General features: G+C 40.5%; 1 protein-coding gene across 7 annotated transcripts in view; it reads right to left on the bottom strand.

Moving 5' to 3' along the window:
- fmnl2a (formin-like 2a) overlaps positions 1-14523 on the bottom strand; it is a 363272-nt gene that overhangs the window by 138495 nt on the left and 210254 nt on the right. The gene's annotated exons all lie outside the window — the stretch shown is intronic.

The raw sequence follows: 14523 nt of genomic DNA on the forward strand, positions 1-14523 counted from the left end.
AATGTAAGTCACAGGTGGGCAATCTTTCCTTATTCAAGGTAAAAGACAAAATCTTACTTAATTAATTATACTTTGAATTCTTTTTTTCCCTTCTGCCAGAACATTAAAGAGATGAAAAGTTTGTTAAATTATATTATATATACAGTATATAAATTTATTTTTCAAATAATACATCTGTTGTTCACTCTCTTCGGTCCTCATTGAAAGATCAAGCTTGACAGCAGTGGGCTGAGTACTATGAACCAGATGCCAATTAGTGGCAAATGTGAATGTCACAGAAATTTCAAACACATATGTTAAACTGCTAAAGAGATCCCAAGCAAATGCCACAAAGGAGTCATGGCAGCCAAATCTCATACTGTGTCAGGCCTGGTGACATGGCAACAGCCTAAACACTTTGCCAATCACAGAAGATGAGTTTGGTTTTCTGGTTTGTTTGTTCTTAAACCTCTATCCAAGAAAACGTGACAGGGACAGATGTCAGCATGTCTGGAAAATAGCACTGAATTTGTGTGATATGGGATATATGGGAAATAGGAGTGGAAATTTTCATGTAACTATCCAAGGTTCATTGGAAATAGCCATGAGGGCTGAAATAGAGAGCTAGGTTGGAATGTAAATGCAGGAAAGACCAAAAACCGAGGTGAAGGTACATATAGAATGAATGAAGTGAGCGTCTGGCCATGTGGGATATCCGTTAAAGGTGTTGGCAGAAATTCAATCCAAAGCATGGGCTGTCAGAGCATAAAAGACGCAGTGGTGTTAAGGGTGAGCTGTATGTAGCAGCTGTAGCTTAGTTTGTAGAAAGTGTGTGAGATGGCTGAAAAATACTGATATAATGAATGTAAACTTACATATCAGCAACGGAGTTGTTCTGGACAAAATATGGAGGTTGTCCTGCTTAGGTCACATGATGTTTAAAGATGCAAGTGCATTCACTAAGTGATATCCAGTGTGAGAGCTGTGTTGAAGAAACATCAGAAGATATCCCCCATTCTGACAATTAAATATGTGTCTACGGCAGTGATAGGTAAAGTTTATGAAAGCTGTGAGTTACTACAACATGGAGTAGGGAGGCAAAGGCTGGAAAGCATCATGTAAACAGAAGCAATGGGGATAATGCATTTGTAGACATGAAGAAGATGCAGCATCTGGTAGGGGTTTCTTAAATGAAGGTGACAATTGAGCAGATGTCTGTAGTGATGCTAAAGCATGCAGGAGCATCAGCTGTGATCGGCACAACAGATGGGGACAATGACATTCTCCACCAGAGATTTGTTTGGACTTTGCTGCTTGATATTGATGGTGGTCTGCTAAAAGTGCACTCATATAAGATGTAATATAGAGTCACTAAATTAACTGCTAACGGTCTTAAATGTGTGAGAGAAGCGCTAGATGATTACGTAGCAAGTGAAAACACATATCTGTAGGAGAGTTGTACTGGGGACATCAAGAAACATTTTTAAATTGTACATGACTTTTGGAGGCATCAAGGAACATTTGCAAATTGCACATGACATGAATTTCAAATGTAGATGCAGACTCGGGAGGCGCTAGTGAGGATGAGGTCTGGGTGCTGTCACTCATCTTGACTTTGAAAGGAGCCTCTGAGGAAGATGAATAGAAAAGAACACATGAGGCGCTTGAGGAGCTGTATGGAGTAATGAGTTAAGACATGGCAGAATGATCAGGTATGTGTGTAGAATTTTTCTGAGGAAGAAGGCCGTGATTCGAGAACAGTGAGAAGGCTGGTGTGGAGGCAAACTCTTGTTTGATGAAATGATGCAGGTCCAGGTCCTTTTGGCACTTGGAGTGAAACGCAAAGAATGAATGGGTGATTATGAACTGTGATGGACATATCCATCTATTGTATAAAAAAATCCTGGGAAGAGACAAGACTTTTTAGCCTGGGACGAGACGTGACTTTTTCAGAGAAATAATTTCATGTCCCGCAAGACGAGACTTTGTACCAAGAGATTTAACCACACCCAGGGCTGGAAATAAAACACAAAGAGTAGATGACAAAGTAGAACGTCGTAAAGAGGTTCAAAAACGTTGGCGTGATATACATGCAGAGCAGGTATAATGAAAGTAATAAAATTTGAAAGTCTCAAAAAAATTATAGTAAAGATTGCATTAGCGCAAACAAACAGAAATTATTACTCGGTGAAATAACGGAACAGCGAAAAGAGATCAAATATATGGACATAGGTGATATGACAGAAGTATGTAGATATTGTTAGGCTTTAAACTTTAAGTCAGAGACTTGTAGATCATCTAATTCATGTAGCCATTAGGGAAAAGTAGTGTTTCTTCCCAATGAAGAGACATATCCGCGAGAATTAAAAGATTTGTTATTTGGTGAAAGTGAAATCCACATACGTGAGTGGCAGAGACGCAAAGTGGCTGGCGAACAAAGTGAGCAGGGGGCAAAGCCCCCTAGTTAAATATAAAAAAAACTAGTCATTTAGCCCGTTACAATAACGGGCGCTAGAACAGTAGTGCATAAACATTAGTTGGAACAGTCTATATTAAATGGCAAGGACTTTGACCTCATTCTTTTTGTTGGTCGTATTTTTCTTTCTTTCAGCCTTTCTTTTGTTGATGTTTACTTGCTGAGCTGACCGTTCTTCGTGGGCTGCTGCCGTGTATTGTGTGTCTTTAATTTTCTGTGACAGTAATACTGTCTTGTACGGCTCTATTCAATAAGGGCGCACACAAAAAGGCGAGCTTCAAAAGGGCGACCTCAATTGAGCGCGGCGAATAAAGGCGTTTGTAGATAATTTAGTTCAAATGACTCTGGAATATGTGAAGAGCAACAAAGGTGCAGATCTTTATTTACGGGCGCCTTTATTCGCTGCGCCCAATTGAGGTCGCCCATTTGAGGCTCGCCTTTTTGTGCGCGCCCTTATTGAAGGATACCGTCTTGTACGTCTGCTGGCTTGTACGTCCGTAATATACCTTTAATTTTGTCTGGCGGTAATATAGGCGTGTGCGTCGGTAATATGCCTTTAATCTCCTCTGACAGTAATACTGGCTTGTATGAGACTGTAATATGCGTCACTGTACTGTGTACCTTTAATTTCCTCTCGCAGTAATACTGGTTTGTATTTCCGTAAAACGCCTCTAACTTTCTCTGACAGTAATATCGCGCGTCGCACCGTGCCCCGCGCATGCGCACTTCACCAGAAGACACTCACACACGGACACCTGGACGCACATAGGGATTTTATATATATAGATGAGGAAAGGTAGTGGATAAAAGGAAAAACAAGGGGAATGTTAAATTCATAACCTAGAGGACTACACTGGCTGAAGGTTTTTGTTCAGACTACTTTGTTAACAGGTAACCAGTCACTGCTGCTAATTAAAACATTTATTTTACCTTAATTATAAATGCCATGATTATTTTTTTTAACTGGCAGCCGAACAACAAACAGATGCAAAGCAAGTCAATAGATGACCAGCTAACTGAAAAGTCACCAATAGCCCTGGAGGGCCACCACTTTCACTCCAACTCTTATTTAGCTGTTAGTGAAGCCAGTTAATTCATTCTGTGGCTTGTTAAGGGTTCTTATTCTTCCACACCAGTTTTTCCCAAAAGTTTTGAGATCACCATCCAAAAGCTTTACAGAGCATACCAGACTTTAACTCTTTTTTTTCTTTTGATATTTTAAAAAGACTGATATTGTATGACCGGTGCAAATGGCATCTAAGTTGGCCTGGTCATCTGCTGCTCACTTTGCATCTCCTCTTGTTTGTCTGCTTTACAAAGGAAAATGAAAAGTCAAAAATAAAACAGTCAATAAAAAGTCAAGAAATAAATTACAATTAAAACCAAGGCAGCATAGTATGTTCTCTCAGCAGTAGTAATTAGTTAATAATGGAGAAAGTGGCAGCAGCTACTGTGGGTGACACTCCTGCCCATTGACAGCCAGGACCACAGATAAATGTCAGAAGGGCCCTTTGGGAGCTCAACTGGATAATCCTGGTCAATTCTGATCACAGCCATCACGCCGGCTGTTTATGAATCATATTTAGAATTGTAGTCTTTCTATTTAGGTTATTCAATTTGAGTACAGGGTGAGCTACTGTTATGTATGAAAATAATTTAATTACGGCTGCTATGCCGAATCTGTTGTGCTAGTGGTGACAAACTGACTAATGCAATGAGAAACTGTTACTAAGTTTAGGGTCTTACATAACAGATGGTCCGTAAAAGAAAGAAGGGTTCAAATTAAAACAAAAATCAGAAGTCAAAGTCAAAATACAGAGCCCAAAGTGCTAACCAAAATCTAAATAACTATCCCTAAAAAATCAAAAGTCTTCTAAGAATGTTTTGTATTTATAAGCAACAACAATATTGCAACGAACATAAAAACAGAAGAAATGGCCAAGCAAAGTAAAATGTAATCAGTAATATTACACAACACAGGGTGTTCACAACTAAATCAAGCCCTAAAATATTAAACTTAATGTACTTTGGTATGGTGCCGCTGTTTATTTTTAGGATGCCAAAGTCTAGAGGGGAGAGACTGGAATCAAAGTGTGTCTTTCTGATCCCAACAGGAGGTGCCCAGATGGCACAAAAGGCACAGCCCCCTGATGGCATGTCTAAGAATACCGCAGGCCAAGACTCAGGCCCACAACGACAAGTTTAAGGGGTGTCATCTGTGTAATTGGGGTTCAGGAGTCCAGGACATATGAGTCACAGTTGCTATCCATGGAAATATTTGCTGACTTAGGAAGTAACCCCTTGACAGGGTGCAAATGGCCACCTTCTGTCAGTTTCCTGGCTGAGTGAGGGGAAACATTTTTGCTGTCCCTGCTAAAAGATGGAAATGTTTTGATAAGTAAGGCCTAAGAGCCATAGATAAATGTTTATTTTGGTGCATGTTTCACTCCTGTGAACTCTGTATGTGATTGTTATTTAAATAAGAAGCTCTATTCTGATTTTTGTGTGTTCTGTAATCTTGCTGGATGGTTTCTAGAGTATATATTGCAGTAACAGATTTTAAAAGATTTTAACATGATAATGTATAAAGGCAACCGGGACAAGGAACATCTGTTTGAACCCTTGATGACAGTTGGTAGTTGCAGCTAGCTGATATAACTTTTAGGATCTAAAAACGTCAATATGTTTGTGTGGGATTAAAAAAATCAGATTTTCATCCGAGAATTCGGATAAGTTTCCTGTGATACCTAATTCTACAAACAAACCATCAGAAACACAAGGAATGTGAAACCCCAAACTCAAAAGACCCAATTATTTCTTCCCATATAAATCTTTTCCTTGATTCTTTTTTTTAAGTAAACAATTTTTTAAGTTATTATTAAGCAGAGAAATGGGGAACAGCCAGATCCGAAAAATGCAACATCAAAAAGAGAATAAAGTCACCAGCCCACCACACCCTACCCAATGTGGAGATGGCTGAAAAAAACACAATGTGCTAACAAACAGCATGCCCTACACATTCTGAGTAGAACACAATAAGTGGGTTTTAATAAGTGCAGCTCCTTTTTCTAAAGATGATATGTGGACATTCTGTGGGACATCCAGAGGGTTTACAGGATCCCCTCGACGTTGCTGGATATCATGGCCGGCCTGTACACTGGTACTGTGAGTGCTGTGCAGAGTGGAGGCAGGACCTCTGTGTTTTTCCCAGTTGATTCTGGGGTTCGTCAGGGGTGTGTTCTGCTCCTACTCTGATCAATGTTTGTATGGACTGGGTGTTGGGCAGGGTCATGGGGTCCAGCGGCTGTGGGGCATCTGTTGGTGAAGAGAGATTTACTGATCTTCACTTTGCTGACAATGCTGTGATCTTGGCGGAGTCAATGCAGGCTGTGATCGGGGCGCTCGAGAGACTGAGCAAGAAGTCAAAGTGTCTGGGCTTGCGAGTGTCCTGGACAAAAACCAAGATCCAGGCCTTTAATGACCTCTTAGGCACAGCCATCAGCAGTGCGTCTGTCTGTGAGGAGAGAATGTCAACCTTGTTGAGAGGTTTACTTACCTTGGCAGTGACATTCATGTCTCTGGTGACTCTTCCTATGAAGTCAGTAGATGGATTGGGAGAGCAGTGGGTCGCTAAAAAAGGGTCCAAGTCTTTAGAGTCCTGGTGCTTCCTGTCTTGCTATATGGTTGTGAGACACGGACGCTATCCAGTGACCTGAGACGAAGACAGGACTCCTTTGGTACTGTGTCTCTCTGGAAAATCATTGGGTACCATTGGTTTGACTTTGTGTCAAATGAGAGGTTGCTCATGGAGTCCCGAATGAGTCACATTACCTGCATTGTGAGGGAGCGTCAGTTACGGCACTAGGGCCATGTGGCACGATTCCCTGAGAGTGATCCAGCTCGTAAGATCCTTATTGTTGGGGACCTGAGTGGCTGAACTAGGCCAAGGGGTCGCCCACATAACACCTGGCTGCGGCAGATAGAGGGTCATTTCTGGAGGGTGGGACTGGACCGCGTGTCTGCCTGGGGGGTTGCCAACCGGGATCACGAGCTGTTTCGTCGTGTAGTGGGTGCAGCAATGCACTGTACCAGTGCATGCTCCCCAACTTGACTTGACTTGACTTGATATGTGTATTACTTAAGAAATAAATATGAGCAGCTTAAATTTATTAAATGAGCTCCTCCAGAATCTGCAAGACATCAGTCTTTTTTTTTCCAGGAGGATCTTTGCAGCTAAAGAACTTACTGAAATCATTTCCATATCAGAGGATGAAAAGGAGTACAATGAAAAATCAAGAAATAAAAAAACTGAGTAGAACAAGGAACACAGACATCCAAAATGAGCGACAGAGCGGTGGAAATGGAGCACCACAAAGATGAGGCAAGAGGGCAACATCTAAATAACCGAAGACCGAAACATCTAAATAAAGGAGTCAGACCCTTTAACCCTGTGAAGTGGGACTCACATCTGCACTCCTCCTCTGCCATGAACTGAGATTCAATCTTTAAAGGAATCAAAAACTCATCCAAAAACTTGAATCACCATATTATTCAATATAAAACTGTCCATGGGATTTATACAGCTCCTTTAAATGATATTTAATGGTTTTAGGCCATGACCCAGCTTGTAATTTATGCTCTCTTAACTGACATAGCAAGATACTTTTCACCAACATCTCTAAGATGCACGTTCATCACTGACACTAAGGTTTTAATGGAAGGCTGGTTGCTGAAATAAAACTGAAAAAAAAAATGAGATGAGGCCCGACCTGAGCTGTAGGTAAAAGAAAAGATTTAAGGTAGGGAGGTGGTCCTTGACTCTTTGAAAAGCCCAGTCAGCACAAAGCACATCACGTTACAGATCGACTGACGGATTGATGACCTACACATACTCAGTATTCTAAGTCTATGCTGCTTCACACACGACTTGAAACGTCAAGAATGCAGGGAACTTGATGAGGCAAGAAAATGCAGACCCTGCTAATCAATGAAATGCTGAATATTGCTTATAAATTAATGCATGGGGACTATTAAAGTTAACAGTTAGTGATCGCTTAGCTCAAAACTGGAGAGGGTCTAAAAAGGAATGTCATGTAGTTTGTAGATGGCAGAGAAAATGTTAAATCTCATGTTTTCGAGCAGAACAGCAATAACAAAGTTGCTGATATAATAGGAGTCTTTGGTAATAATTACTATATACAGCATATACCACTTTTCTAACAACTCAAATAAGTTTACTTAGACAGTGGGGAACCACTTCAACCATCACTAATGTATAGCACCCACCTGGATGATGTGAAGGCAGCCATTTTTGTGCCAGTATGCCCACCACACATTAGCTGTTAGGTGGTAAAGGTGTGAGAAAGAGAGATAGCCAATTAGACACAGGGGATGATTAGGGGGCCAGAATGGACAAGGCTGTGATGAGCAGTTTACCCAGGACATCAAGAAATAACATACTCTTTATTAAAGATGCCCAGGGATCTTTAAAGACCACAGATAGTCAGAACTTTGGTTTTACATCTCATCTGAAGGGAAGCACAGTATTTACAGCACAATGTCCCATCACTGCACTGGGGCATTAGGAGCCACACACAGACCACAGGGTAAGCGCCCCCTGCTGGCCATACCAAAGCCTCTTCAGGAAGCAACCCTAGTGTTTTTCATTGGTGGTCTCCCAATCCAAGTACTGGCCGGGCCCAAACAGGCTCAACTTCTGGTGGTTGACCTGTTCTGAAATGCAGATGGTATGACTGCTGGCAATCAATGATGGCAGTCAATGCTGGATAACAGCAAAGAATATAAAAAACATTCATGAAAGAAATCTCATAATTATATCATTCACATGTCAAGCCACCCAGCCATGTATGTTCCAAACACATGAATTTTTACTAAAATATTATTAAATAAACCCCCTCCGGAAAATGCTCTCATGAACAACAATGGAATGTACTCAAGAACAAACGAGTGTTTGAACTGCAGGCCCACCTCCAGTCGTTACATTTATATTCTTATCCACAACTGGAGAACTGCAGGATGATTTAGCGGCAGGCTGTGAAACTGCACGACTGAATCGACCTTCTGCTTGTTGAAGCATCTCGGACACGTAGAAGTACCAGGCAGATTCTTTACCTGTTAAGGTTTTAATTTGCTTTTCTTTCTTTTTTATTCTTTATTTTTCCATGCGTCTCAGTGGACACTTTGTTGATATCACATGAAGTGCAATGTTGCCCAACCAATAAGCTGTTACTGGGCTGGACTGCTGACCAATGAATAAGGTGGGGAGGCGGGTCTTCAGTTCAAATGCTCTGTCTTTTTGGAGTGCACTCCATTTTTGGTTATGATAGTGTTTTCCAATAGTGGCTTGTTTAACAAAATTTTAGTAAAAATACACGTGTTTGCCGCATTGTCAGCACACAACTGGTTGACCTGGCCTTGTGGAGTATGTGACATGAGAAACGTGAACGTTTCCCCACAGCTAACTGATATTTGTTGTTCTGTGTTGGTCACCACAGACCCCAATTATCTGCAAAACTCTGCTATCTCCATTCTGCAGGAAAACATGAGATTAAAAATGTTTCTTGCCCATCACTCCAAACTATTAGAAGGAAATAACATACCGTATATTCTTGTGTCTTAAGTTCTCCTGCAGATAAGTCGGGGCTTGATTTTACCGTATAATTTCCAGTATTTTATAATGTCGGTTGTATAAGTCGAATGCGGAAAACTCACGCTACTGGTCCAAGAGATTGTGGTATGCTAATGCCCAGCTGAGAGAGTAACCACAGAGCACACTGCCTTTTTTTTTCTATGTATTGTGCCTATGTGACCATACCATAATACACAAACTATTCCAAAGTGACGTTTGCACTGTTTTGTGTTTTCTGAATTTCACACCCTCATCTATGATGGAGCGTTCGATCAGAAGAAAATATTAAGTAGGTTTTAAATTAAAAGCCATTGAATTGGCGAAAGAAATTGGTAACTGCGCTGCTGCAACAAAATTCGATGCGTCTGAGAAACTGGTGCGAGATTGGAGGAGGCAAGAAGATGTAAAAAAAAATTGAATTGTCGTATTTTTGAATGGGCGTATAAGTTGGGGTCTGATTTTATGATCGATTTTTCGGGTTTCAAGACCCGACTGTTGTGATGTGAGATTTTACATATAACTTGATAAATGTTTTGCATGTCTTTATTTCTAATTTAGGCAAAGGAATGTAATTTAGTGTTTACCCTCCCCCTTAGGAATGGGTCTTTTTGAATTTTACGACAGGATTTGGGGGATGTGTGTTTTAAACCAGTTTGCCGAGTGTTTCTTTGCTAAAGTCATTTCTACCCCCGCAAATAGGCTAAGGTGTACCTTAACATATGGTTTGGGGGCAGGTGTTAAGATGTTCTATTCCCCCATTGGTCTGAGGTATGGCTGTTTGGAATTGGCTTGTCTCAGAGGCCTTTAAGTACCATGATGTCCTATTGGCTCTAGGGGTTGGACAGAACATCTATAAGTGTATGTGTTTAACCTTACAATCTCTCTCTTATCAACCAACATATGATGAAGAAGCATCTCTCTTACCAACCAACATATGATGAAGAAGCATCTCTCTTGCTATCCTGTGATGAAGAGCACAGCTCAGCAGCCATTTTGAACAGACATGTGGCTGAAAGCTGAGCACCAATGATGCCTTAACTAGAGACATTTAAGTAACCCCAAGTCTGTGTGCCGCCTGAACTACATATCATCATTTAATCAGGTTGTATGGTTGCCAATATTCAAATATACTTTGCATTTTGTTATTATTTCTGAATATTATCAATAATACATTGTTTAAACTGTAACTTACCTTCTGCTTGTCTTTTTACTACATCTAATTGCCTGAGGTTATAGATATAGAAGGGAAGGTGGGGATAAGTTATATACAATAATACCTTATAAACAGTGGTAAGTCTGTGAGATTAGGCATTCTAAGGCTACATATTAATAATACAATAGGGGAAAGTAGAGCAATATATATTACTCTACCAAGACAAAACACCGACTTACATGCTCGTATATACGGTAAGAATATTATCGTTTTTCTATAATGCATTCACATCTTTAAATGTTAAATCCATAATATAACAGTAAAGTTTAGTATGAGGGCCTTGTCATCAATTTAAATTAATACATTAAATAATGACCAAGAGATATAAAGTTTAATCAACAGTTAAAGTCTAGAATGAGTGACCCACTGGACAATTAACTAGTTAAATAATGGGAAAGTGTCCATTAATGTTAAGAATGCTTGAATATTTAGCTAACATGACACTCTTAAACTAGTTTAGGCAGTCCTTGGTCGGGGGGATTAAGCCTATCCTGGCAACACTGGTGACAAGGTGGGTAGCAACTGTGGACAGGGGGCTACTCCATCACATGGCCCACTCACACGCACACACACACACAGGGGCTATTCCTAAAACACCTTACCCTTCATTTCTTTAGGGGTGTGGGAGGAATACTGGAGCACCGTGAAGAAAATGGGGAGAACATGCAAACGCCACACAGACAAGGTCCAGAGGTGGGATTCGGTGAGCACTACTCCCTGCACAACATAAAGACAATTTTATAGTCTTTGTTGTTGCTTCTATTCAGATCTGCTTATAAATTGCCAACACATACTACAATTATCCCAATATTTCTATCATTAAAAGCAAGGCAGGATGAACAGTGAGGCAGTGGTGGCCTTTGCAACCAGGCCATAGTGACCTCGGGCCTAACCCAGCAACAAGCTGATAATTTCTGTATGTTTTTTTAAATGCAATTTTGGTACAGACTGAATAAAGAACAAAGAAAATTAAGTGTCTCATGCAGAACAGACTAATCCTCCATCCAATACGTTATCTACTTTAGTCTCTTCACTTGGGATTACAGTGCTGACTTTTCAGTGACACCCTGGTCTTAATTATTGACTGATTAAAGTGCGCCTCCATCAACAAGGCTTCATGAGTTTTTTTCTATTTGCACACAAAAATGTGACCCCGCTTATATTAACAACATATGTCTATAAAAACAACGTCTCCGTAAATCATCAAATGATCAGTTGTGTCACTAATTTTAAACCAGACTGTGCAAAGATTAAAATACTGCAATGGAGCTGTTGTAGGATAATAAGCTTACATTTACAGAAAATCCTCAAAAAGCTGACACTTCTGTTGACATTGAGGAATACAGCAGCCATAAAAGAAAAATAACCCATCAATATAGTGAAGTCACTTTTATAGTTCAGCGTGACAGGGATCTGGAGCATTTCCTGGAGACAATGCCAGTCCATGGCAGGGCACACTTGTCCATCGTGTTATTATGTAAGTAAAAAGGGAAAATGTCACATACCGTGGACAATACTGCATTACTGTACAGCCACGCTGACACTCCATCTGGAAAAAATGGACACAGACTAACACACCATTTTATTGCAGAGTTCACAAAAGCACCTTGAGGCAATTTAAAGTGTCTGCTTAGTCTGATTGCAGGATGATGGACTGATGAGATGCAAACTACCGCTAATAAGTGAATAAAGTTGAATTAGGCTAATTAACACAGTGGTGTTCTACTAATAACCTGAAACAGATCTCACGTAGTGTGTAACTACTTTGTGAATGTTCTACTAACTGCTAACAGACTGTCCATTGTACACAGTCCTCCTCACATTACGCAACCATTCCAACCATTTTCAGTCATAGACTTGCGTTTTATTAATTTAGTGCCATAACCGTCAATCATGAAATTTGATATCCCTCATCATGAAAAAAATTGAATGGGTCTGATTTTGTCTTAAGACTGAAGAACTTACAACAAATAAACGCTCACCTCCAAGTGCAACTCATAAAACAGGACCTCGAGGAAAGGGCCGTGTAGACAAGAGAGGCTTGTGTATCTGAAGACTCACGTTTGTCGTACCATGACAAAATTAACAAAGGAATACAAAACGGCCGAGGTTGTGACTGGACTCACCATACCAGTTGGCCGAGGAGTCCAGGACTGTAACTTTTTATTTGACTTTCTCTTGTATGATTTGAATCTCCACTGTTGTCAAGTGGCCACAGATATTGTTAGCTTCCATTTATGTTTAATTAGTTCTACTTTATTCTTTGTGTGTTTTAACAAATCTGTATTTATATGTGTACCAGTTTTGTATTTAGTAATTCATTAAATTCTATACTTGTATTTTAACGCAGAATTGTTCACCATGCTCTGCTCCTTTGATCAGTGAAGAGCTCTATACAAAAATAAGTTGTGTTGTATTGTATGCCTGGTAAGGCACTGGAGCTTTCCGGCAGAGCGTTACTAGATGTCAGAACACAGACAGCTTGTGATAGTTTGGAACTGTGAACCTGTCCTTATGTGTCTGCCATTTATTACCCCCTGCGATTCCTACTCATGTAATCTGACATCGCCAGGCTGATGAGATCCAGCAACTGCAGTGATCAAGTTTGATGTCCCCTCTGACTAAAAGTCATATAATGTCCTGCTGGTTTAAAGTGACACTTTACAGGCATCTGTGCTCCTTGTAAAGGACATCAAATTTTCCAGCATTCCATAAGTTACAAAGACTAACTACAGCACTTTTGACACTGGTCAATGGAAGAAGACTAGTGTTTAATGTCAAAGTGAACTCTGATTTCTGCAACACGCTCTATATTAACTATAATCATCAAACAAAAAATAACTGACCCCATAAGTATTCCCTCCTTTCCAGTCAGCATTCAGTAGATGTACCTTTGGTAGCCATGTCAGCCTCAGGTTTGTGTGTTCAGCTCTGCACATCTGGACATTACATCTTTGCTGAACTGCTCAAGTTCTGTCAGGTTGCTCAGAGACTGTGAGTGAACAGCCTTTTCCAGGCCCAGCCATAAATTGTCCTTTGAATTCAGATCTGGACTCTGATTTGGCCACTCTAGGACATTAACATTGTTGTTTTTCGGCCATTTTTGTGTAGCTTTGGCTTTATATTTGGTGTTGTTGGGCTGCCACGAAACAAATCATCTCGTAAAGCACAGGTTTCAGGCAGACTGCATTATGTTTTCCTACAGAATAGTTTTCTGCACTTATTTTCCCCTCTACACTGACAAGCCTTCCAGGGCCTGCTGCAGATAAGCATCACCACAGCATGACGCTGCCACCACCACCACCACCATGTTTCACACTGAGGAGGTGAGGTTCTGATAATGTGCAGAGTGTGGCTTACACCAAACTTGGTGTTTAAGTGTGATGGCCAAAAAGCTTGATTTTGGGCTTATCTGATCATAGAACCTTCTACAAGCTGACAGAGTCTCCCATATTCCTTTGGGCAAGCTCAAGTTCAAGCTGAGATGTCATGTGCATTTTTTTCCTCTTTGCCACTCTCCCATGAAGCTGTGAGTGATGAAGCACTTTGGCAACAGTTGTTGTCTGCACTGTCTCTTAAGTCTCAGCCACTGCAACTTGTAACTCCCTCAGAAGTTCTCACAGGTCTCTTGGTGGCTTTCCTCACTTGTCTTCTTCTTGCACAATCACCCAGTTTTGGTGGCCTGCGCCAGGCAGACTTATGACTGTGCCAGACTTTTTCCATTTCCTAATGATTGATTTAACTGGATTCCAAGAGATATAACTGTGACTTGTCTTCATTGTGTAGGTTAGGCCACCATACTGGCTCACCACAAGCTGGACCTTCCAGATTAGGTGACTTTACGCTACAATCAATTGAAAGCCCAGACGGGTGACCTATATTGGACTATTGCTATGACGTCTAAAAACAAGTGGCTGATGATTTAGGTGTGCCTGCGGGTGAATACTTACAAATCCATTATTTTGTGTTTTGTACTTGTAATTCATTTAGACCACTTTGAGATGTGTTCTTCCTTTTGACGTTAAAAGTGTCTTTCTCAGTTGAGGAGTGTGAAAAAGCCAAATTAAATCCACCATGAGTGATGTAATGCTACATAACAGTGAAATTTGGAAACTTCTAAGGGGTGAATACTTTTCACAGGCACTGTATTTTCCACGAGTTTTCAACAACTATGAGTGCTCTTTTGTACTCTCACGGAAATACTTC

This window comes from Erpetoichthys calabaricus, chromosome 8, assembly GCF_900747795.2.
Source record: "Erpetoichthys calabaricus chromosome 8, fErpCal1.3, whole genome shotgun sequence".
Taxonomy (NCBI): Eukaryota; Metazoa; Chordata; class Cladistia; order Polypteriformes; family Polypteridae; genus Erpetoichthys; species Erpetoichthys calabaricus.